Here is a 23,501-nt window from a genome sequence, read left to right as displayed (position 1 = left end):
CTGGAATTGCATGTTAGATTCGCTAAATTCAAATTTTGTATATTAGGTTAGATAGATATAATTGCTGTTAGGTAGCTAGGGCTGGATAGAGGATTCTAGGCCTGATAATTGCTCCGTATGTGCATATCTGCTGCTTGCTTCCTTGGGTTCGGTATGTTGGTTTTGGGTTGATATTCCATGCAATATGTGTTGCCACATAATATCTGTTTGCTGCTGTGCGTGATTGATGTTATTTTTTTATGCTAATTGTGCTATTTTGCTATCCGGGAACGTCCAATTTTAAGCCGGAATGCTGCCCGATTTTCAAGGAAATTAGTTTCATTTTGATCTTTATTTCAGTTTTGGGCAAATTTCTGTTTCCCTTTTTGACTTCCCGGATTTGCACAATCATTGTGAACATGAACCGCACCTTCTCGTTCGATTGAGCCTATATATCATCATATCACTGATCCACTTTTCTAACTTACTAATTTCTTTAACCGTTTTACTTCCACTCACCTTTAACCCTCTTTAACAATTCTTTCAAAAATATGATGATATTATTGCCGTTTGAATATGAGATGTTGCCTTTAATGAAGATTACAGTCTTGGTTCATTCACTTATGTTCACTTGTTCACTTTTACATATTCAGTGCAACATCATGATTGCTCTCGGATAATTGTATCCTGAACATGCCTCCTAAATGTTACATGCTAAATGTTTTCTATATTCTATCATATTTTTCAGGATGTCGGATAGAGGAAAAGCTATAGCCTCTGCTTCCAAAAAAAGGAAGCGCTCCAAGACCCCTACACCCCCACCATCTGCTAACTATGCGAGGAACCCGCTAAATGAGGAGGAGAAAGAAAATCAGTTACTCCCGTCCACTGATCCAACCAAATTTCCGAATCTCTACTGCGAGCTACGCCTTTCCCGTTATGCAAAGAAGAATCTGAATATTGAGAAGAATCTGAATCTTCCCAATGATGTGCGGCGTGCCATAAACACCCGTATTTCTGAGCTGGGCTTGGATTTCGTCGATCGGGACTTGGGATGGATTAACATCTCGTGGGTCAAGGAATTTTACTGCAATTTCTTTCGACCGGGCTTGGATTCAGTATTCTTGAGGGGCAGAGAGATTATGATCACTGAGGATGCCTTGAGGGATGCACTGCTCTGCAGAGTTGGCACTCCTGAGACTTGTGCCTACCAGCAGGCAGAGGTAGCTCTCCTCTCCATGACTTTCGACTATGAGGCACTTAGACACGTGATTGCTACACCAGATGCTTCTTGGGTAATGGATTCAAGCAACACAAAGCCCAAGGGCATGCTATTTGCACATCTGACTAGGGAGGCTAGGACTTGGCAACAAATATTTGCCCACTATGTCTTCCCTACTACTCACTTTTCGGAGATTCCGATGGATATGCTAGTCTTGATTGGGTGTGTCATGGAGGGGAAGGAAGTATATTTTCCCCGACTGATTAGGCATAGCATGTGGAGAGCTCATATTCGCGGCTTGTTACCGTTTCCCACACTGGTTACTAGCTTAGCTGAGCTAGCTGATGTCCCGTGGGAGGACAATGACGTGACACCACCACCTCCTGATGACGACGACAAGGAAGTTACTATTCCCTGGGGTGTGTGGGTGCACGAGAGGCCCCCGACCAGCCGCCGTTCCCGAGCTAGAGCGGCAGTCGAGGCAGCTACACCATCTTCTTTGCCAGCAGCCCCACCTCCTTCAGCGCCCGAGCCCACTTACCTACTGGTTCAGCGTCTGTTTCGGTTCTTGGAGCGCGAGAGGCTTCATGTCAGACGCCGACTGGATCGGATGGATCAGGCACTCATCTCCCTTGGCGCTGAGTTACCTCCGCTTCCAGACTCTCCGACCTCCGATGAGCAGGATCATCAGGAGGAGGACGCGGAGGCACCGGTTCAGCAGGATGCCCCTGACACTACAGAGCAGCCGCAGACTCAGGAGGAGCCGGTCCCACAGCCACAGCCACAGTCAGAGCCTGAGCCTATCGTTGTACCTCCCACCGATCCTCCGGTTTAGCATCGAGGACGATGCTTGGTTTTAAGTGTGGGGAGAGCACCGGTAGCATTATTTGGGAACCGGTGAACTTTTCGGCCTAGTTATCTCATTTTGCACATCTTTGTATATATTTTGATGCATTTCTAGTTTGCTTTGGATACTTTTATTGCTTATTTTGGATTTTAGATATTTTGATGCTTTTGGATATTTTTAGATGTTTTGGATGATAGATTCCGTACTTTTAGTTGGATTCTTCTTTATACATTTTGTTTATCTTTGTTTTTAGTTTGTAGTTGTGATTAGAAATCATACTTTGGATTGCAAATATTTAGTCACCCTTTTTGCATAATATATTGGTTTTAAGTGAAAAAGGAAAGGGTGAACTAAGAAAATTTTTGAACTTTTCAATCACAACAATGCTTAGTCAAACATTGAGATTTTTTTTCAAGAAGTTTAAATATAGGGCATTAACCCAATTGATTGAAAGAAAATTTTTGAAACTTGCATGAATTTCATACCTTGTGAAGCATGTATTGAATTGAGAACACAAGCTTGTGAGATTTGAGCCTATTGATGTGGTTACATTTTATAACCATTTATTTTCCATTCTTGTGTGAAATTGTTCTCTTTCCATGATTGTGATCCTTGATTTGCTTGATTCCATATATCCATTTATTTCTTGTGTTTATGCATTTATATGATTGAGGCCATTCTTTCATTAGCCACTTACCCAAATAGCCAACCTTTTACTCCCCATTGTTAGCCAATTTTGAGCCTATGCTCAACCCACTTATTCTTATTTTAGCACATTACAAGCCTAAGGCGGAAAACCAATGAAAAGTCCTTGTTTGGATCTTTGATTGACCTAGGCTAGTGAGAGTGTTTTATTATTCAAAGTTGGTGAGGCTTGGGAACATTGGATGGGATAAAAAGGGGCAGTACACTTTTATGTTTAAAGATTTGGGCACATATTCATGTATTGATTAAATGTAGAGACCTTATGCATTGATGTTCTCGTATTTAGTTTGAAAGAAGAAAAAAAAATATATATATATATATAAAAAAATGATGATGAAAAGAAAAGAAAAATGTATATAGAAAAAGAAAAAAAGAAAAAAAAGAAAGAAAAGAGAAAAGCAATAAAGGGGACAAAATGCCCCAAAGTGAAGCTCAATAAGAATCAATGCATAAGTGTTGTGAAATGAAAAGAAAATGCATGAGTATGTAAGAAAAAAAATGAAAAATGGGTAGTTAGAATAGCTCGCATTTGTATAGGTCATTAAATAGGTTAGGTGGGAAAGTCTATGCTAATCGAAGATTCAATTCCTAGTCCACTTGACCATAAATGATCCTACCTTGACCCTAACCCCATTACAACCTAAATAAAAGACCTCATGATGAATGTATGCATGCATTGAATAAGTGTTGATTGTTAGAAGAAAATCAAATTTTGGAAAACATGATTAGAAGAGAATTGAGTGAATTAACCCTTAAACACTTGAGTGAATAGAGCGGATACACATCCGGTGAGGGTTCAAAAGTTCAACCACATGTGTTCACCCATATTATCTATATTCTTGCAAGTTTGAACTCCTTTTTGACAATTCAATACAATTGTGGTTTGGACTTAGTCCTTATTGCCTAGCTCTTGTGCTTACACATGCTCTCTTGGGAATTGATTTGTTTGAACTAAGCATTTCCAATTGCTTTAGATAATTGCATTTAGATAGGACTCATATAGTTTAGTTGCATTCAATAAATGTCATAACCCTTAGTTCCTTCTTATTTTAGCATGAGGACATGCTAAGGCTTAAGTGTGGGGAGGTTGACAAACCCCAATTTGACGGTTTGTTTTGCATTGAATTTAGAGTATTTTGATAACTTTTTGTCACATTTAGCCTAGGAATTAGCATGATTTTGTTATCTCTCCCATATTTGTGCTTAAGTGTAAAAACATGCTCTTTAAGCCTTATTTTGATGAATTCTAGTTCTTCTTTGATTCCATAAGATGCCTTGATGTGCTTGCTAGTAATTCCAGGATTGAAATAGGCTAGGCATGGATCAAAGTAAGCAAGGAAGGAAGCATACAAGTGGAGAGAAGCATAAAAAGTCAAAGAAGCAAAGTCAGCCATGCACGCGCACGCGCACAAGGCGCTCGCGCGCACATCACAGAATTAGCCAGGGACGCGCACGCGTACCGTGCGCACACGCGTCGATGAGGGCACATGACCTCACTAATGCAACACGTGCCTGGCGATTTGAGAGGGTTTCTGAACCCATTTTTGGCGCCAAATTGCTAAGGGAAAGGAATAAAAGGGTGAAGGATTAAGGGGAAGGAGGATCATCATTATCACCACCTTTTGACCAATAACCACTTTGAGTTTAGAGTTTTAGAGAGAGAAGCTCTCTCTTCTCTCTAGAATTAGGATTAGGAATTAGGGTTAGATTAGGATCTCATAGTTCTAGGTTTAATTCAAGTCTCCTTCTACTTCTACCTTCAATTGATGATTGCTACACTTTGGTTCTTATCTCTATCCCTATTCTCTTGTTGTAATTTCTCTTATTTTGTTTCTAGGTTTTGTAATCATGATACTCTTGTTCTCTTTATTTCCCTTCAATAATGCAATTTGAGGTAATTCATGATAATTGTGATTTTCTTGGTTGTTGTTGTTGATCCTTTGTATTCAATTGTAATTAGAACTCATTCTTGTTGTGATTGACTATACTTTTCTTTTGTGCCTTCCAAGTGTTTGATGAAATGCTAGGTTGGATTTTCGTATAGATTTTGTCCCTCTTGGCCTAGGTAGAGTGATTAGTGACTCTTGAGTTATCTAATTCCTTTGTTGATTGATAATTAGAGATTGCTAATTGATTTGAATGCCTATAAAGCTAGTCTCTCCTTTAGGAGTTAATTAGGACTTGAGGAATCAAATTGATTCATCCACTTGACTTTCCTCCATGGGTAGGGGTTAACTAAGTGGGAGCAATGAACAATTCTCATCACAATTGAGAAGGATAACTAGGATAGGATTTCTAGTTCTCATACCTTGCCAAGAGCTTTTATAGTAGTTAGTTTATTTCCATTGCCATTTACTTTTCATGCCTCTTATCCAAAACCCCAAAATAACTCATAACCAATAACATGACACTTTATTGTAATTCCTAGGGAGAACGACCCGAGGTCCAATACTTCGGTTTATAAATTTTAGGGGTTTGTACTAGTGACAAACAACTTTTTGTATGAAAGGATTAGTGATTGGTTTAGAAACTATACTTACAACGAGAATTCATTTGTGAAATTCTATACCATCAAAAATCCATTCGTCAGTACGCGCACGTGTCGCTATGCAGATTTCCAAATCGCGCGCATGCGTGAACCATGCATGCGCGTCGATGCTCGCTGGTTATCTCCTTAGTTTCTTGTGTTCCTTCCATTTTTGCAAGCTTTCTCTCCATCCTCTAAGCCATTCCTGCCCTATAAAGCCTGAAACACTTAACACACGGATCACGACATCGAATGGTATAAAGGAGAATTAAAATACACAAACTAAAGGCTTAGGAAGCAAGTTTTCAACCATAGAACAAAATTAGGAGGAATTGTAAAATCATGCAATTTATATGAATAAGTATGCAAAGACTTGATAAAATCACTCAATTGAGCACAAGATAAACCATGAAATAGTGGTTTATCAAACTTCCCACACTTAAACATTAGCATGTCCTCATGCTAAGCTCAAGGAGATCAGAAGAATAAATAGGGAAAAGTAAGACTCATAAAATGCAACCTATATATGAATGCAACTATATGCTAAGATGGTTCTGTATACTTGGTTAAAAGTAAATAAGTTCTTTAAGACAAACATAAATTAGATATCACTAATTAAAATCATATAGTAAAGAAAAGTAGACTTGTAAGAAGACAGCTCATAAAAACAGGGAACATAAAATTAAGCATTAAACCCTCACTGATAGTGTATATACACTTTAATCTCTCAAGTGTATAGGGTAGTCCACTCTAGTCTTCTCTAGTCATGATTTCTAAACTTTGTTCTTCACCTAACCAATCAACAAATATTTCATGTACCAATGCAAACATCATGAGGTCTTTTCAAGGTTGTAATGGGGCTAAGGTAAATGTGAGGGTATATATATGGCTAAGTGAGCTATAAATTGAATCCATGACTAACCTAAGCTCTCACTTATACACACACTCTATATACTTCTTAAATCATACCTAGCTACCCAAAATTTCTATTTTTGCATCTCATACTCATGCATCAACTTTTCTTTAATTTTATCACATATGCATTGATCTTTTATTAAACTTAACATCGGGGTAATTTTGTCCCCTTATTTATTTATTTATTTATTGAATATTTTTGGGTTTTTTTTATTAAAAATATAAACTAAACATAATATATCAATGCACATGGATTTTTTTAATTTTTCTGGTCTCACATGAGTAGGTACCCAAATTCCTAATATTTTATCATAACACACTCCCTATTAACCCATGTTCCCACAGTTTCCCCACACTTAGTTGATACACAATCTCTATCTTAAGCTAACTAAAGTTTCAATTGGGGTGATTACTTGTTTTTCTGCTTAAGGCTAGTGATGTGGTAAAATATAAAACAAATGGGGATTAAAAGGCTCAAGGTGGCTTGGTGCGCAGAAATTGTGATTACACTTTAATTATGTAAAATTCATCGCTCTTTCTTTCCCTGGTAATGGCGCCAAAAACATGATGCCAATACCATGGTTCACAACTTCGCACAACTAACCATCAAGTGCACTGAGTCGTCCAAGTAATACCTTACGTGAGTAAGGGTAGAATCCCACGGAGATTGTTGGTATGAAGCAAGCTATGGTCACCTTGTAAATCTCAGTCAGGCAGATATAAAATAGTGATGGAGTTTTCGAAATTAAATAATAAAAGAGGGATAGAAATACTTATGTAATTCATTGGTGAGAATTTCAGATAAGCGAATAGAGATGCTTTCGTTCCTCTGAACCTCTGCTTTCCTGCTATCTTCATCCAATCAGTCTTACTCCTTTCCATGGCTGGCTTTATGTGATACATCACCATTGTCAATGGCTACTTTCAGTCTTCTCTCGGGAAAATGATCCAAATGCCCTGTCACGGCACGGCTAATCGTCTAGAGGCATCACCCTTGTCAATGGTTTCATCTTATCCTCTCAGTGAAAATGGTCAACGCACCCTGTCACGGCACGGCTATTCATCTGTCGGTTCTCGATAATGCTGGAATAGGATTTACTATCCTTTTGCGTCTGTCACTACGCCCGACAATCACGAGTTTGAAGCTCGTCACAGTCATTCAATCATTGAATCCTACTCGGAATACCACAGACAAGGTTTAGACCTTCCGGATTCTCTTGAATGCCGCCATCATTCTAGCTTACACCACGAAGATTCCGATTAAGAGATCTAAGAGATACTCATTCAATTCGAATGTAGAACAGAAGTGGTTGTCAGGCACGCGTTCATAGGGAATGATGATGATTGTCACGTTCATCACATTCAGGTTGAAGTGCGAATGAATATCTTAGAAGCGAAATAAGAAGAATTGAATAGAAAACAGTAGTACTTTGCATTAATCTTTGAGGAACAGCAGAGCTCCACACCTTAATCTATAGAGTGCAGAAACTCTACCGTTGAAAATACATAAGTGAATGATCCAGGCATGGCCGAATGGCCAGCCCCTCTAATCTAAGAACCAGGCATCCAAAGATGATCCTAAGATCCTAAGATGATCAAAAGATGTCTAATACAATAGTAAAAGGTCCTATTTATAATAAACTAGCTACTAGGGTTTACAAAAGTAAGTAATTGATGCATAAATCCACTTCCGGGGCCCACTTGGTGTGTGCTAGGGCTGAGCTTTAACTTTCCACGTGCAGAGGCCATTTGTAAAGTTGAACGCCAAGTTTTGATCCATTTCTGGCATTCAACTCTGGTTTTTGATCCCTTTCTGGCGCTGAACTCCAGAATTAGGCAGAGAGCTGGCGTTGAACGCCAGTTTGCGTCGTCTAAACTTGGGCAAAGTATGGACTATTATATATTGCTAGAAAGCCCTGGATGTCTACTTTCCAACGCAATTGGAAGCGCGCCATTTTGAGTTCTGTAGCTCTAGAAAATCCACTTTGAGTGCAGGGAGGTCAGAATCCAACAACATCAGCAGTCCTTCTTCAACCTCTGAATCTGATTTTTGCTCAAGTCCCTCAATTTCAGCCAGAAAATACCTGAAATCATAGAAAAATACACAAACTCATAGTAAAGTCCAGAAATGTGAATTTAACATAAAAACTAATGAAAACATCCCTAAAAGTAACTAGATCCTACTAAAAACATACTAAAAATAATGCCAAAAAGCGTATAAATTATCCGCTCATCACAACACCAAACTTAAATTGTTGCTTGTCCCCAAGCAACTGAAAATCAAATAGGATAAAAAGAAGAGAATATACTATAAATTCCAAACTATCAATGAAACATGGCTTCAATCATATGAGCGGGACTTATAGCTTTTTGCCTCTTGAATAGTTTTGGCATCTCACTTTATCCATTGAGGTTCAGAATGATTGGCATCTATAGGAACTCAGAGTTCAAATAGTGTTATTGATTCTCCTAGTTCAGTATGATGATTCTTGAACACAGCTATTTTATGAGTCTTGGCTGTGGCCCTAAGCACTTTGTTTTCCAGTATTACCACCGGATACATAAATGCCGCAGACACATAATTGGGTGAACCTTTTTAGATTGTGACTCAACTTTGCTAAAGTCCCCAATTAGAGGTGTCCAGGGTTCTTAAGCACACTCTTTTTTTTTGCTTTGGACCTTGACTTTAACCGCTCAGTCTCAAGTTTTCACTTGACATCTACACGCCATAAGCACATGGCTAGGGACAGCTTGGTTTAGCCGCTTAGACCAGGATTTTATTCCTTTAGGCCCCTCCTATCCACTGATGCTCAAAGCCTTGGGATCCTTTTTATTTACCCTTGCCTTTTGGTTTTAAGGGTTATTGACTTTTTGCTCTTGCCTCTTGGTTTTAAGAGCTTTTGGCTTTTTCTACTTGCTTTTTCTTTTTCTTTCTAATTTTTTTTCGCCTATAATTTTTTTTTCTGCAAGCTTTGTTCTTTGCTGCTTTTTCTTGCTTCAAGAATCATTTTTATGATTTTTCAGATTATCAAATAACATGTCTCCTAGTCATCATTCTTTCAAGAGCCAACATATTTAACATTCTTAAACAACAACTTCAAAAGACATATGCACTGTTCAAGCATACATTCAGAAAACAAGAAGCATTGTCACCACATCAATATAATTAAGCTAAGTTCAAGGATAAACTCGAAACTCATGTACTTCTTGTTCTTTTGAATTAAAACAGTTTTTATTTAAGAGAGGTGATGGATTCATAGGACATTCATAACTTTAAGACATAGTTACTAACTACTAATGATCATGTAATGAAGACACAAACACAGATAAGCACACAACATAGAAAATGAAAAACAGAAGAAATAAGAACAAGGAATGAATCCACCTTAGTGATGGTGGCGTTTCCTTCTTGAGGAACCAATGATGTCCTTGAGCTCTTCTATGTCTCTTCCTTGTCTTTGTTGCTCCTCCCTCATTGCTTTTTTATCTTCTCTTATTTCATGAAGGATGATGGAGTGCTCTTGATGTTCCACCCTTGGTTGCCTCCAATAATTGTGTGGAAGAAAATGTATCCCCTGAGGTATCTCAGGGATCTCTTGATTTGCAGTCAAATGTTCTACCACTGAGCTATAGACCCTTGATGGAAGCTTTTGTCTTCCCTTTCCTCTTTCTAGAGGTTTCTCTGGCCTTAGGTGCCATCAATGGTTATGGAAAAAACAAAAAAAAAGCTATGCTTTTACCACACCAAACTTAGAATGTTGCTCGCCCCCGAGCAAAAGAAGAAAGAATAGAAGAAGAAGAAGAAGATATGGAGGAGATGGATGGATGTGTGTATTCGGCCATATGGGTGGGATTGGGTGGGAGAGAGATGTTGAATTTTGAAGGTAGTGAGTGTATGGATGTAAGTGGTAAATGGAAAACAGAAGGGATGATCATGAATGGAAAGAGAGATGATGAGGTAGGTGGGGATCCTGTGGGGTCCACAGATCCTGAGATGATCCTGTGGGGTCCACAGATCCTGAGATGATCCTGTGGGGTCCACAGATCCGGAGGTGTCAAGGATTTACATCCCTGCACCCATTAGGCATGTAAAATGCCCTTGCACACAACTCTGGGCATTCAGCGCCAGGTTGGTGCCCATTTTGGGCGTTCAACGCCCATTTGTTGGCCATTTCTGGCGTTGAACGCCAGAACCATGCTTGTTCTGGGCGTTCAGTGCCCAGACACTGCCCATTTTGGGCGTTCAGCGCCAGAACCATGCTCTGTTCTGGCGTTGAACGCCAGACAGGTGCTTCCTCCAGGGTGTGATTTTTCTTCTGCTATTTTTGATTCCGTTTTCAATTTTTCTATTTATTTTGTGACTCCACATGATCATGAACCTAAGAAAACATGAAAAATAAAAATAGAATTAGATAAATAAACATTGGGTTGCCTCCCAACAAGCACTTCTTTAATGTCAATAGCTTGACTGTGGGCTCTCATGGAGCCTCACAGATGTTCAGAGCATTGTTGAGACTCTCCAACACCAAACTTAGAGTTTGGATATGGGAGTTCAACACCAAACTTAGAGTTTGGTTGTGGCCTCCCAACACCAAACTTAGAGTTTGATTGTGGGGGCTTTGGTTGACTCTGCTTTGAGAGAAGCTTTTTATGCTTCCTCTCCATGGATGCAGAGAGAGATCCTTGAGTTGTAAACACAAGGTTGTCCTCATTTACTTGAAGGATCAATTCTCCTCTGTCTACATCAATCACAGCTCTTGCTGTGGCTAGGAAAGGTCTTCCTAGGATGATGGATTCATCCTCTTCCTTTCCAGTATCCAGGACTATGAAATCAGCAGGGATGTAAATGCCTTCAACCTTTACTAACACGTCCTCTACTAGTCCATAAGCCTGTTTTCTTGAAGTATCTGCCATCTCTAATGAGATTCTAGCAGCTTGCACCCCATAGATTCCCAGTTTCTCTATTACAGAGAGAGGCATGAGGTTTATTCCTGAACCAAGGTCACACAGAGCCTTAAAGATCATGGTGCCTATGGTGCAAAGTATTATGAACTTTCCAGGATCCTGTCTCTTCTGAGGCAATGTCAGCTGATCCAGATCACTTAGTTCATTGGTGAACAAGGGAGGTTCATCTTTCCAAGTTTCAATACCAAATAATTTGGCACTCAGCTTCATGATTGCACCAAGAAACTTGGCAATTTGCTCTTCAGTAACATCCTCATTCTCTTCAGAAGAGGAATACTCATCAGAGCTCATGAATGGCATAAGGAGGTTCAATGGAATCTCTATGGTCTCTAGATGAGCCTCAGAGCCCTTTGGTTCCTCAGAGGGAAGCTCCTTATTGATCACTGGACATCCCAGGAGGTCTTCCTCCTTGGGATTCACGTCCTCCTCTCCCTCATTGGGTTCGGCCATGGTGCTTATGTCAATGGCCTTGCACTCTCCTTTTGGATTCTCTTTTGTATTGCTTGGGAGAGTACTAGGAGGGATTTCAGTGATCCTTTTACTCAGCTGGCCCACTTGTGCTTCCAATTTTCTAATGGAAGACCTTGTTTCATTCATGAAACTTGCAGTGGCCTTGGATAGATCAGAGACTAAGTTTGCTAAATTAAAAGTATTTTGTTCAGAGTTCTCTGTCTGTTGCTGAGTGGATGATGGAAAAGGCTTGCTATTGCTAAACCTGTTTCTTCCACCATTATTAAAGCCTTGTTGAAGCTTTTGATCCTTCCATGAGAAATTTGGATGATTTCTCCATGATGAGTTATAGGTGTTTCCATAAGGTTCACCTAAGTAATTCACCTCTGCTATTGCAGGGTTCTCAGGATCATAAGCTTCTTCTTCATAAGAAGCCTCTTGAGTACTGTTGGATGCAACTTGCACTCCATTCAGACTTGAGAGATCATATTGACTTGCTGAGTCAATATTTTGTTCTGAGCCAATATGGCATTCAGAGCATCAATTTCAAGAACTCCCTTCTTCATAGGCGTCCCATTATTCACAGGATTCCTTTCAGAAGTGTACATGAACTAGTTATTAGCAACCATGTCAATGAGTTCTTGAGCTTCTGCAGGCGTTTTCTTTAGGTGAATGGATTCACCTACAGAGGTATCCAATGACATCTTAGATAACTCAGACAGACCATCATAGAATATATCCAGGATGGTCCATTCTGAAAGCATGTCAGAATGACACTTTTTGGTCAGTCCTTTGTATCTTTCCCAAGCTTCATAGAGGGATTCACCTTCTTTCTATCTGAAGGTTTGAACATCCACTCTAAGCTTGCTCAGCTTTTGAGGAGGAAAGAACTTGGCTAGGAAAGCCTTGACCAGCTTATCCCAAGAGTTCAGGCTATCCTTAGGTTGAGAGTCCAACCATACTCTAGCTCTGTCTCTTACAGCAAAAGGAAAAAGCATGAGCCTGTAGACTTCAGGATCTACTCCATTAGTCTTAACAGTATCACATATTTGCAAGAATTCAGTTAAGAACTGAAAAGGATCTTCAGATGGAAGTCCATGAAACTTGCAGTTCTGCTGCATCAGAGAAACTAATTGAGGTTTCAACTCAAAGTTGTTTGCTCCAATGGCAGGAATGGAGATGCTTCTTCCATGTAAATTGGAATTTGGTGCAGTAAAGTCACCAAGCATTCTCCTTGCATTGTTGTTGGGTTCGTCTGCCATCTCCTTTACTTGTTCGAAATTTTCAATCAAGTTGTCTCTGGATTGTTGTAATTTAGCTTCTCTTAATTTCCTCTTCAGAGTCTTTTCAGGTTCTGGATCAGCTTCAACAAGAATACCTTTTTCTCTGTCCCTGCTCATAAGAAAGAGGAGAGAAAAAGAAAAGAAGAGGAATCCTCTATGTCACAGTAAAGAGGTTCCTTATTGTTAGTAGAAGAGAAGAAGGAGAGAAAAATCTGAACTCAGAAAGAGAAAGAGGGTTCGGATTTTTGGTGATGTGAGGAAGAGATGTTAGTAGATGAATAAATAAATAGAAGGAGATGAGAGAGAAGAAAATTTTCAAAAATAATTTTTGAAAAGGAGTTAGTGATTTTCGAAAATGGTTTTTGAAAAATGTTAATAGTTTTTTTTTTTTTAAAATTCAAATAAAAAATAATAAAATGATTAGTTTAATTAAAAAGAAATTTTGAAAAGGGGGGAGATATTTTCAAAAATTAGAGAGAGAGAGTTAGTTAGGTAGTTTTGAAAAAGATAAGAAACAAACAAAAAGTTAGTTAGTTAGTTGAAACAAATTTTGAAAATCAATTTTGAAAAGATAAGAAGTTAGGAAGTTAGAAAAGATATTTTGAAATCAAATTTTTGAAAAAGATATGATGAGAAATTAGTTTTTGAAAAAGATTTGAATTTTTAAAATCACAATTAATGACTTGATTCACAAGAAATCACAAGATATGATTCTAGAACTTAAAGTTTGAATCTTTCTTAACAAGTAAGTAACAAACTTGAAATTTTTGAATCAAAACATTAATTGTTATTGTTATTTTCGAAAATTTGGTATAAAAATAAAAAAAGGATTTTTGAAAAATATTTTTAGAATTTTTAAAAATAACTAAGAAAAATGAAAAAGATGTTATTTTTGAAAAAGATTTTGAAAAAGATAAGATTTTTAAATTGAAAATTTGATTTGACTCCTAAAAACAACTAGATTTTTAAAAATTTTGAAAAAGTCAAATCTAATTTTCGAAATTATGAGAGAAAAGAGGGAAAGATATTTTTTGATTTTTGAATTTTTATGATGAGAGAGAAAATCAAGAAAAATGATGCAATGCATGAAAGTTATGGATCAAAACAATGAATCTATGCAAGAATGCTATGAATGTCAAGATGAACACCAAGAACACTATGAATGTCATGATGAACATCAAGAACATATTTTTGAAAAATTTTTAATGCAAATAAAACATGCAAGACACCAAACTTAGAATTCTTTAATGCTTAGGCACTAAGAATTCAAGAATGCATATGAAAAACAAGAAAAGACACAAAACATGCAAATGCAAAGATCAAACAAGAAGACTTACCAAGAACAACTTGAAGATCATGAAGAACACTATGAATGCATGAATTTTTTCGAAAAATGCAAGATGCACATGCAATTGACACCAAACTTATAACATGACTCAAGACTCAAACAAGAAACACAAAATATTTTTGATTTTTTTTATTTTCTAATTTTTTTTTGTATTTTTTTTGTTTTTGAAAATTATTATGAAAAAGAAAAGTAAGGATTCCAAAATTTTTAATATGAATTCCAGGAATCTTGCATTCTTAGTCTAAAGCTTCAGTCCAGGAATTAGACATGGCTCACTAGCCAGCCAAGATTTCAATGAAAGCTCCGGTCCAAAACACTAGACATGGCTCAATGGCCAGCCAAGCTTCAGCATGTAAATCAGGAACAGCAGCAGGTGGATTAACAACAACTAGCTTGCTCTTGATAACAAATTGCAAGCCTCAGTCCAAAAGAATTTAGACATAGCTTTACAGCCAGCCAGGCTTCACATGCTTCATGAAACACTAGAATTCATTCTTTAAAAATTTTGAATAAATTTTTTTTTTTCGAAAACAGGTGAGAAAATTTTGAAATATTTTTGAAAAATTTTTGAAAAGAAAACAAAAAGAAAATTACCTAATCTGAGCAACAAGATGAACCGTCAGTTGTCCAAACTCGAACAATCCCCGGCAACGGCGCCAAAAACTTGTGCGCAGAAATTGTGATTACACTTTCATTATGTAAAATTCATCGCTCTTTCTTTCCCTGGTAATGGCGCCAAAAATATGATGCCAATACCATGGTTCACAACTTCGCACAACTAACCAGCAAGTGCACTGGGTCGTCCAAGTAATACCTTACGTGAGTAAGGGTCGAATCCCACGGAGATTGTTGGTATGAAGCAAGCTATGGTCACCTTGTAAATCTCAGTCAGATGGATATAAAATAGTGATGGAGTTTTCGAAATTAAATAATAAAAGAGGGATAGAAATACTTATGTAATTCATTGGTGAGAATTTCAGATAAGCGAATAGAGATGCTTTCGTTCCTCTGAACCTCTGCTTTCCTGCTATCTTCATCCAATCAGTCTTATTCCTTTCCATGGCTGGCTTTATGTGATACATCACCATTGTCAATGGCTACTTTCGGTCTTTTCTCGGGAAAATGATCCAAATGCCCTGTCACGGCACGGCTATTCATCTGTCAGTTTTCGATCATGCTGGAATAGGATTTACTATCCTTTTGCGTCTGTCACTACGCCCGGCAATCACGAGTTTGAAGCTCGTCACAGTCATTCAATCATTGAATCCTACTCGGAATACCACAGACAAGGTTTAGACCTTCCGGATTCTCTTGAATGCCGCCATCATTCTAGCTTACACCACGAAGATTCCGATTAAGAGATCTAAGAGATACTCATTCAATTCGAATGTAAAACGGAAGTGGTTGTCAGGCACGCGTTCATAGGGAATGATGATGATTGTCACGTTCATCACATTCAGGTTGAAGTACGAATGAATATCTTAGAAGTGAAATAAGAAGAATTGAATAGAAAACAGTAGTACTTTGCATTAATCTTTGAGGAACAGCAGAGCTCCACACCTTAATCTATGGAGTGCAGAAACTCTACCGTTGAAAATACATAAGTGAATGATCCAGGCATTGCCGAATGGCCAGCCCCTCTGATCTAAGAACCAGGCGTCCAAAGATGATCCTAAGATCCTAAGATGATCAAAAGATGTCTAATACAATAGTAAAAGGTCCTATTTATAATAAACTAGCTACTAGGGTTTACAGAAGTAAGTAATTGATGCATAAATCCACTTCCGGGGCCCACTTGGTGTGTGCTTGGGCTGAGCTTTAACTTTCCACGTGCAGAGGCCATTTGTAGAGTTGAACGCCAGGTTTTGATCCATTTCTGGCGTTCAACTCTGGTTTTTGATCCCTTTCTAGCGCTGAACTCCAGAATTGGGCAGAGAGCTGGCGTTGAACGCCAGTTTGCGTCGTCTAAACTTGAGCAAAGTATGGTTATACATTGCTGGAAATCCCTGGATGTCTACTTTCCAACGCAATTGGAAGCGTGCCATTTTGAGTTCTGTAGCTCCAGAAAATCCACTTTGAGTGCAGGAAGGTCAGAATCCAACAGCATCAACAGTCCTTCTTCAACCTCTGAATCTGATTTTTGCTCAAGTCCCTCAATTTCAGCCAGAAAATACCTGAAATCACAGAAAAACACACAAACTCATAGTAAAGTCCAGAAATGTGAATTTAACATAAAAACTAAAGAAAACATCCCTAAAAGTAACTAGATCCTACTAAAAACATACTAAAAACAATGCCAAAAAGCGTATAAATTATCCGCTCATTATGGCTAACAAAGGTAATTGAAAAGGTAGGCTATTTGGGATAAGTGAGTTAATAACAAATGATGGCCTCAATCATATGCATGCATATAAATACATTAAACATTGGACATATAGAGTGGAACAAAATAAAAATTACAATCATAGAGAAGAAAACACACAAGAATAAAATGTTATGGTTAAATAGTGTAACCATGTAATTAAGCTCAAATCTCATAGGTTGTGTGTTCTTAGCTATAATTCATGTTCCAATTTATAGTCTTCAAACAAGTTTAACACAAATTTTTTAATTTAAATTAGTGAAATATTATAAAATAGAGTCTTAGAAAGAAATTTATTACTTTAACCAAGCAAACATACATGCAAACAATTATTATCATGCAATCTATTCTATCTAACAAAAGAAAAACTAAAATGTTGGTGTTAAGAGAAAGAGATTACCTCCGGAAGTTAGGTATTGACCGACCTCCCCACATTTAAAGCTTGGCACCGTCCTCGGTGCCCTCAGTCAGGAACAAAGGGGGGCTGGTAATAGCATCTCCACAGTCGGGGTCGTCATGGCTCCCGGTGCTGGTAGGTGAGGTGGAGTCCGGAGTGTCTGGTTCTTCTTCAGGTGGGTGGTTGCCAACAATCAACTCCTTGAGGTTTATAAATTGGCGCTTGTTACGGCGCTCTATTCTCTTTGCCTACCGGTCAAGCCGGTCCAATCTCTGAAGTATCTGAAGGAGCAGCTGACTTGTTGAAGGTGCTTGTGATGTGGAAGGAGAAGGAATATCTCCATCCAGGTCTGCAATTTGGCTGGTAGTGGCTGCTTGGGGTCTGATGTACTTCCCGTTGGGGACATACTGATCGTCCTGCAGAAGTATGGTCTTGGTGTCTTATGGTCTTGGTGTCTCCAGCTCTGTAAGAGACTCCGGCTGTCGAGACTAGATCCAAAACCAAGGCGGGAAACGGTAGGTTGCCCGTAATCTGTACGTGTCCCATGGTATGCCGAAGGTGTCTTGGTAAGTTGAGAGGCTGGTCTGTAAGGATACACCAGAGGAGAATAGCCATGTCTGCAGTGAAGGAGGACTCGTCAGTGCTCAGAAAGACGTAGTGGGACATAATCTGTGCCCTCACTCGAGCCTCCAAGGTAAGTGCTAAAGCCAATATGCCCTTAGGTCGGGATTGATGGTAACCATATATCCATCTGCTGCCAGGTTGTGCTATAACTCTGAGGACGGTGTCCCAGTCAAATTAGTATGTCTGGCGCTTGAAAAAGGCTTCTTGGTATGCGTCCAATCCTTCAGGAGCAGGGGGGAGATCTAAAGCTCGCTGAATGGCCCCTTCAGTTTTGGGGACTTGCTTCTGACGAACATAGACAGACTGCAGGGTTGGCATGTGAAAATTGGAGTAGAATTCAACTACCCATGAAAGGTTAACATGCCGAGGCTACCTCCGTAAGAATCCCCATTGTCTGTGCTAAATGCGGGGCTCAACAAACTCAACAATGTGGGTAGGGAGGATGAGTAGGTGCTCATTATTGTAGTTTCGCTCAGCCAGGATGGGGAACATCTGCTCACAGTAGCGGTTAGTGAACTGCGCAGTGTCCCTTGCTGGAGAGGCTTTCTCGGTTTCATCGACCTTGATGATCCTCTTGACTCGCTTTGTTGAGGACTTTACTGATGTTGAAGATGGTTCTGCAGCTAGCGCTCTTTTTGTTCCTCTCCTTGCCGGTAGTTTGGGAGCAGCTTTCTCTTTACCCTTCTTGATGGCCATCCTGAAAAGTGAAAAGGAAAGTAACATGTAAAGCCAAGGGTTAAAGCAAGGAGGAGGATAGTACAAGTGATAATCAATGCCAAGGTAAAGAAGGATGTCGTTAACACATGGTCGCGACTACATGTGATCAGTTCATCAATGGAAATATAGCAAGTGCATATTATGGCAAGTAGATGCAAGATGTTTATTAGCATGCCGACAAAGGCATGAGTAGCACAGATCAAGCATCAATAGCTAAAATGTATTATCACTCGTAACAAACTAACAATCACGTTTATATTGACAATTATATTCAATTAATAAAATATTGAAAGGGTTTTATGAAAAATAGGCATTAGAGTAGAAGGATAGAATAATTAAAAATGCACAATACCATACGGACTTTTTCACAAATACTTAGTATGCATGGTAAATATATTATTGAAAGTATTAAATTTGAACATGCAAGCAACCCAAAAATAATTAGTGATAATTGTCAAATAACTCCTTAATAATCCATAAGCAATTATGGAAGAAAATAATCACTCAATTAGATTTCTAACACCAAGTAAAATAATGCAAAAAAATAAATAAATCATAAGAAGAGAAGAAAGAAAGAACCTTGAGAAGGAAGTGATAAAGAGAGGTAATGGAGAATGTGAGGTGAAGAAAATATGATAGAAGGGGGAAGAAAAAGAAAAGAGTAAAGAAAGAAAAAGGAGAAAAAGAATGGAGAATAAAGAAGAAAGAAGAGAAAGAAAGAAGAAAGAAGAAAGAAGAAAGAAGAAAGAAATTAGGATTGGAAAAAAAAGATAAGAAAAGTGACGGCACAGGGATCTGGTGGTGTTGCGCGAGTGACGCGCACGCGTACTCCACGCGTATGCGTGGATCGCGCAAATGGGGAGGCGACGCGTAGGCGTCGGTCATGCGTACGCGTGACCGTGTTTGTGCTACTCGCGCGAAGGCAGCTTTGCGCACGCACAACTCTCTGTTCGTTTTGGGGTGTGTTCCAAAATGGCATACGATGCGTGCGCGTCATTGACGCGTACGCGTGAGTGTTCACAATTTGAAAATGACGCGCACGCGTCAGGAACGTGTACGCGTGAGTGACTTAGTGCCTTGGGCACAGCTTCAGCACCAGGCCATCACAACTTTCAGCCTGACACCTTTTTACGTCGATTTTCCTAGGTCACGCGTGCACGTCATTGACACGTACGCGTGAGGTGCCAAATATTCAAATGACGCGCACGCGTGAGGGATGCGTGCGCGTAGTGATGCTTGTGCGATTGGCACACTTTCTGCATTGCTCCCACGTAACTTTCTGCTACTTTCATTTTTATGCAATATGCAGATGTAAATGTAGACTATATACAGAAATCATGAGAAGAGTCACTAAATGAAACTAAGAAGAGAGAAAAGAACGATCATACCATGGTGGGTTGTCTCCCACCTAGCACTTTGCTTTAACGTCCTTAAGTTGGACGGTCCACAAGCTCAATCTGCTTCTGTTGGTGGATCTTCCAATAGGAAGATCTCCAACTCCTTGTTTTTCTTCATCTTCTCACCATGATATAGCTTTAAGCGATGTCCATTAACCTTGATGAATTTGGAGCTTGAAGGGTGACTCAGGTGAAAGACTCCGTATGGCTCTGCCTTCTCTACTCTGTAGGGACCTTCCCATCTGGATCTCAGCTTGCCTGGCATGAGTCTCAACCTCGAGTTATAAAGGAGAACCAGATCTCCAGGTCTAAACTCTCTTCTCTTGATGTGCTTGTCATGCACAGCCTTCATCTTCTCGTTGTATAATCTAGAGTTGTCATAAGCTTCGAGTCGAAGGGTCTCCAGTTTTGCTAGTTGCAGCTTCCTTTCAGCACCAGCTTTCTCAAATCTCATGTTGATTTCATTTACCACCCAGAATGCCTTCTGTTCTACCTCCACTGGGAGGTGACAGACCTTTCCATAAACTAAGCGGAAGGGGCTCATCCCAATAGGTGTCTTGTATGCTGTCTGGTATGCCCAAAGTGCATCTTGTAACCTGGTGCTCCAGTCCTTCCTATGAGGCTTGACTATCTTCTACAGGATACGCTTTATCTCTCTATTAGACACCTCTGCTTGTCCATTAGTCTGGGGATGGTAAGATGTTGCTACCTTGTGAATAGCGCCATGCTTCTTCAGTAGAGCGGTTAATCTCCTGTTACAAAAGTGGGTGCCTTGATCACTCACGATTGCTCGTGGTGATCCAAAGCGACAGATAATATAGTTTCTAACAAAAGAGACAACAGTGTTAGCATTATCAGTATGGGTAGAAATTGCTTCCACCCATTTAGAAACATAATCTACAGCTAACATTATATAAAGGTAACCACTAGAGTTTGGAAATGGATCCATGAAGTCAATGCCCCAAACGTCAAAAATCTCACAGAATAGCATAATCTGCTGGAGCATCTCATCCCTCTTGGATATATTCCCAAACCTTTGGCATGGGGGACAAGATTTTTACAGAAGGCAGTAGCATCTTTAAAAAGAGTAGGCCACCAGAATACACAGTCTAAAATTTTTCTAGCTGTTCTTTGAGGGCCAAAATGTCCTCCACTCTCAGAAGAGTGGCAGGCCTCTAAAATGGACTGGAATTCTGATTGAGGCACACACTTTCTAATTATCTGGTCAGCACCATACCTCCATAAATATGGGTCATCCCATATATAATATTTGGACTCGCTTTTCAGCTTGTCCTTCTGATGCTTAGTAAAATTGGGAGGGAAGGTATGACTAACTAGATAATTAGCTACAGGTGCATACCAAGGAACTACTTCAGATACTGCATGCAGGCTATCAAATGGAAAAGCATTATTGATAGGAGTAGAGTTATCCTTAATGTGCTCAAGGCGACTCAAGTGGTCCGCCACTAAATTCTGAGAACCATTCCTATCCTTAATTTCTAAATCCAATTCTTGCAGCAACAGTATCCAATGTATTAGCCTTGGCTTGGACTCCTTTTTAGCTAATAAATATTTTAGAGCTGCATGGTCTGAGTACACTACCACCTTAGTACCAAGTAAGGAGGCTCAGAATTTATCCAGAGCAAAAACAATAGCCAGAAGCTCTTTTTCAGTGGTAGTGTGATTAGACTGAGCAGCGTCTAAGGTCTTTGAAGCATATGCAATTACAAAAGGATCCTTACCTGCACGCTGGGCCAGCGCCGCTCCTATAGCATGGTTGGATGCATCACACATAATCTCAAAGGGCTGGCTCCAGTCTGGTCCTCTCACAATTGGAGCTTGAGTCAAGGCGATCTTCAGCTTATCAAACGCTTCCATACAATCCTCACTCAGCTCGAACTCAACATCCTTCTACAGCAGTCTGGATAAAGGTAATGCTACCTTACTGAAGTCCTTGATGAATCTCCGGTAGAAACCTGCATGGCCAAGGAATGAACGGATTTCCCTCACAGAGGAGGGGTAAGGTAAACTAGAAATAACATCTACCTTTGCTGGATCTACAGAAATACCAGTATTAGAGACAACATGTCCTAGAACAATACCTTGTTTGACCATAAAATGACACTTTTCAAAATTCAAAACAAGGTTTAAACTAACACACCTGTCTAATACTCTAGATAAACTATCCAAGCAAAGGCTAAAGGAATCACCGTATACGCTAAAATCATCCATAAAAACTTCCATACAACTCTCAATAAGATCAGAGAAAAGACTCATCATGCACCTTTGAAAAGTAGCTGGTGCATTACATAAGCCAAAAGGCATTCTCTTATAAGCATATGTTCCAAAGGGACATGTGAAAGTAGTCTTTTCCTGATCTTCAGGAGCTATATGAATCTGAAAATAGTCTGTGTAACCATCTAAAAAGCAGTAATGCAATTTACCTGACAGGCGATCCAGCATTTGATCAATGAATGGAAGGGGGTAGTAATCCTTACGAGTGGTCTGGTTGAGGCGCCTATAATCAATGCACACCCTCTAGGAATTCTGCACTCTAGTTGCTATGAGCTCTCTATGCTCATTCTTCACGGTAGTGACTCCAGACTTCTTGGGCACTACTTGTACGGGGCTGACCCATTCACTATTTGAGATGGGGTAGATGATATCTACCTCAAGTAATCTGGTCACTTCCTTCTTGACAACTTCCAAGATGCTGGGGTTCAATCTCCTTTGGGGTTGATGGACAGGCCTTGCTCCCTCTTCTAAAAATATCCTTGACGTTAGGATTTTTGCTAGTAAAGAATTTTGTAAAAATAGTTGCGTTGTAGATATAGTTTCTAAACCAACAGAAATCCCTTCGTACAAATGTTTTGGTTGTCACAAGTAACAAACCCCTTAAAATTGATAACCGAAGTATTTAAACCTCGGGTCGTTTTCTCAAGGAACTGCAGGGAAGTATGTTCTTATTATTGGTTATGGAGATTGTAAATCGGGGTTTTGAAGATAAGGAACAAGTAATTTAAATTGCAATTAAAATAAGTAAATGACTGTAAAATAAATAAATAACTGTAAAATAAACTTTTGGCGAGGTATGAGAAATTAGGAGTCCTATCCTAGTTATCCTTATCAATGATGATGAAGATTGAATCTTAATTCCACTTATTTAGCCTGTACTTAAAGTAAAGAAAAGTCAAGTGACTAATTAGTTTGATCTTCAAATCCTAGTTAATCCCTAATGAAAGATTGGGATTATTGAAGTTCAATTCAATTAGCAAAGATAATAATTATCGATCACGTTGAGTTTGATAACTCCTGAGTTACTGATTTCTTAACCAAGACCAAAAGGGGAAAAATAAATCTACTGGAATAAAAATGTCTTCAGATTGGAAGTAACAGTAATATAAATAAAAGAAAGAAATAATAAACTGAAATACCTCAAATAACATTAATTCAAAGAATAATCTATAACATAAAAGAATTCATAAATTAAATTGAAAAAATAAATAAAAAGGAATGTTGAACCTGATAAAAAGATAATCCTAAAAGCAAAAGAAATCCTAATTCCAAATCCTAAAAGAGAGAGGAGAGAACCTCTCCCTCAAAACTACATCTAATTCATGAATACTAACTAATTGGAGACTCTCTTCCGAATGGATACATTTTCCCACTTCATAACCTCTGATCTGTGCCTTCTGGACTTGGATTTGGGCCAAAAAGGGCTTCAGAAATCATTGGGGGTGTTTTCTGTAATTTCTGGTGCGTG

General features: G+C 39.0%; 1 non-coding gene across 1 annotated transcript; it reads left to right on the top strand.

The window, feature by feature from the left end:
• The first annotated feature begins 12,372 nt into the window (after window positions 1-12,372).
• Window positions 12,373-12,476, top strand: LOC148581437 (small nucleolar RNA R71). Its single transcript, XR_015899107.1, has one exon. It is a non-coding gene; the product is annotated as a small nucleolar RNA R71 (small nucleolar RNA).
• Window positions 12,477-23,501: the final 11,025 nt, after the last annotated feature.

This window comes from Arachis ipaensis, chromosome B10 (assembly GCF_059453495.1).
Source record: "Arachis ipaensis isolate K30076 ecotype BB chromosome B10, ASM5945349v1, whole genome shotgun sequence".
NCBI lineage: Eukaryota > Viridiplantae > Streptophyta > Magnoliopsida > Fabales > Fabaceae > Arachis > Arachis ipaensis.
This window is presented reverse-complemented; position numbering and strand designations above follow the sequence as displayed.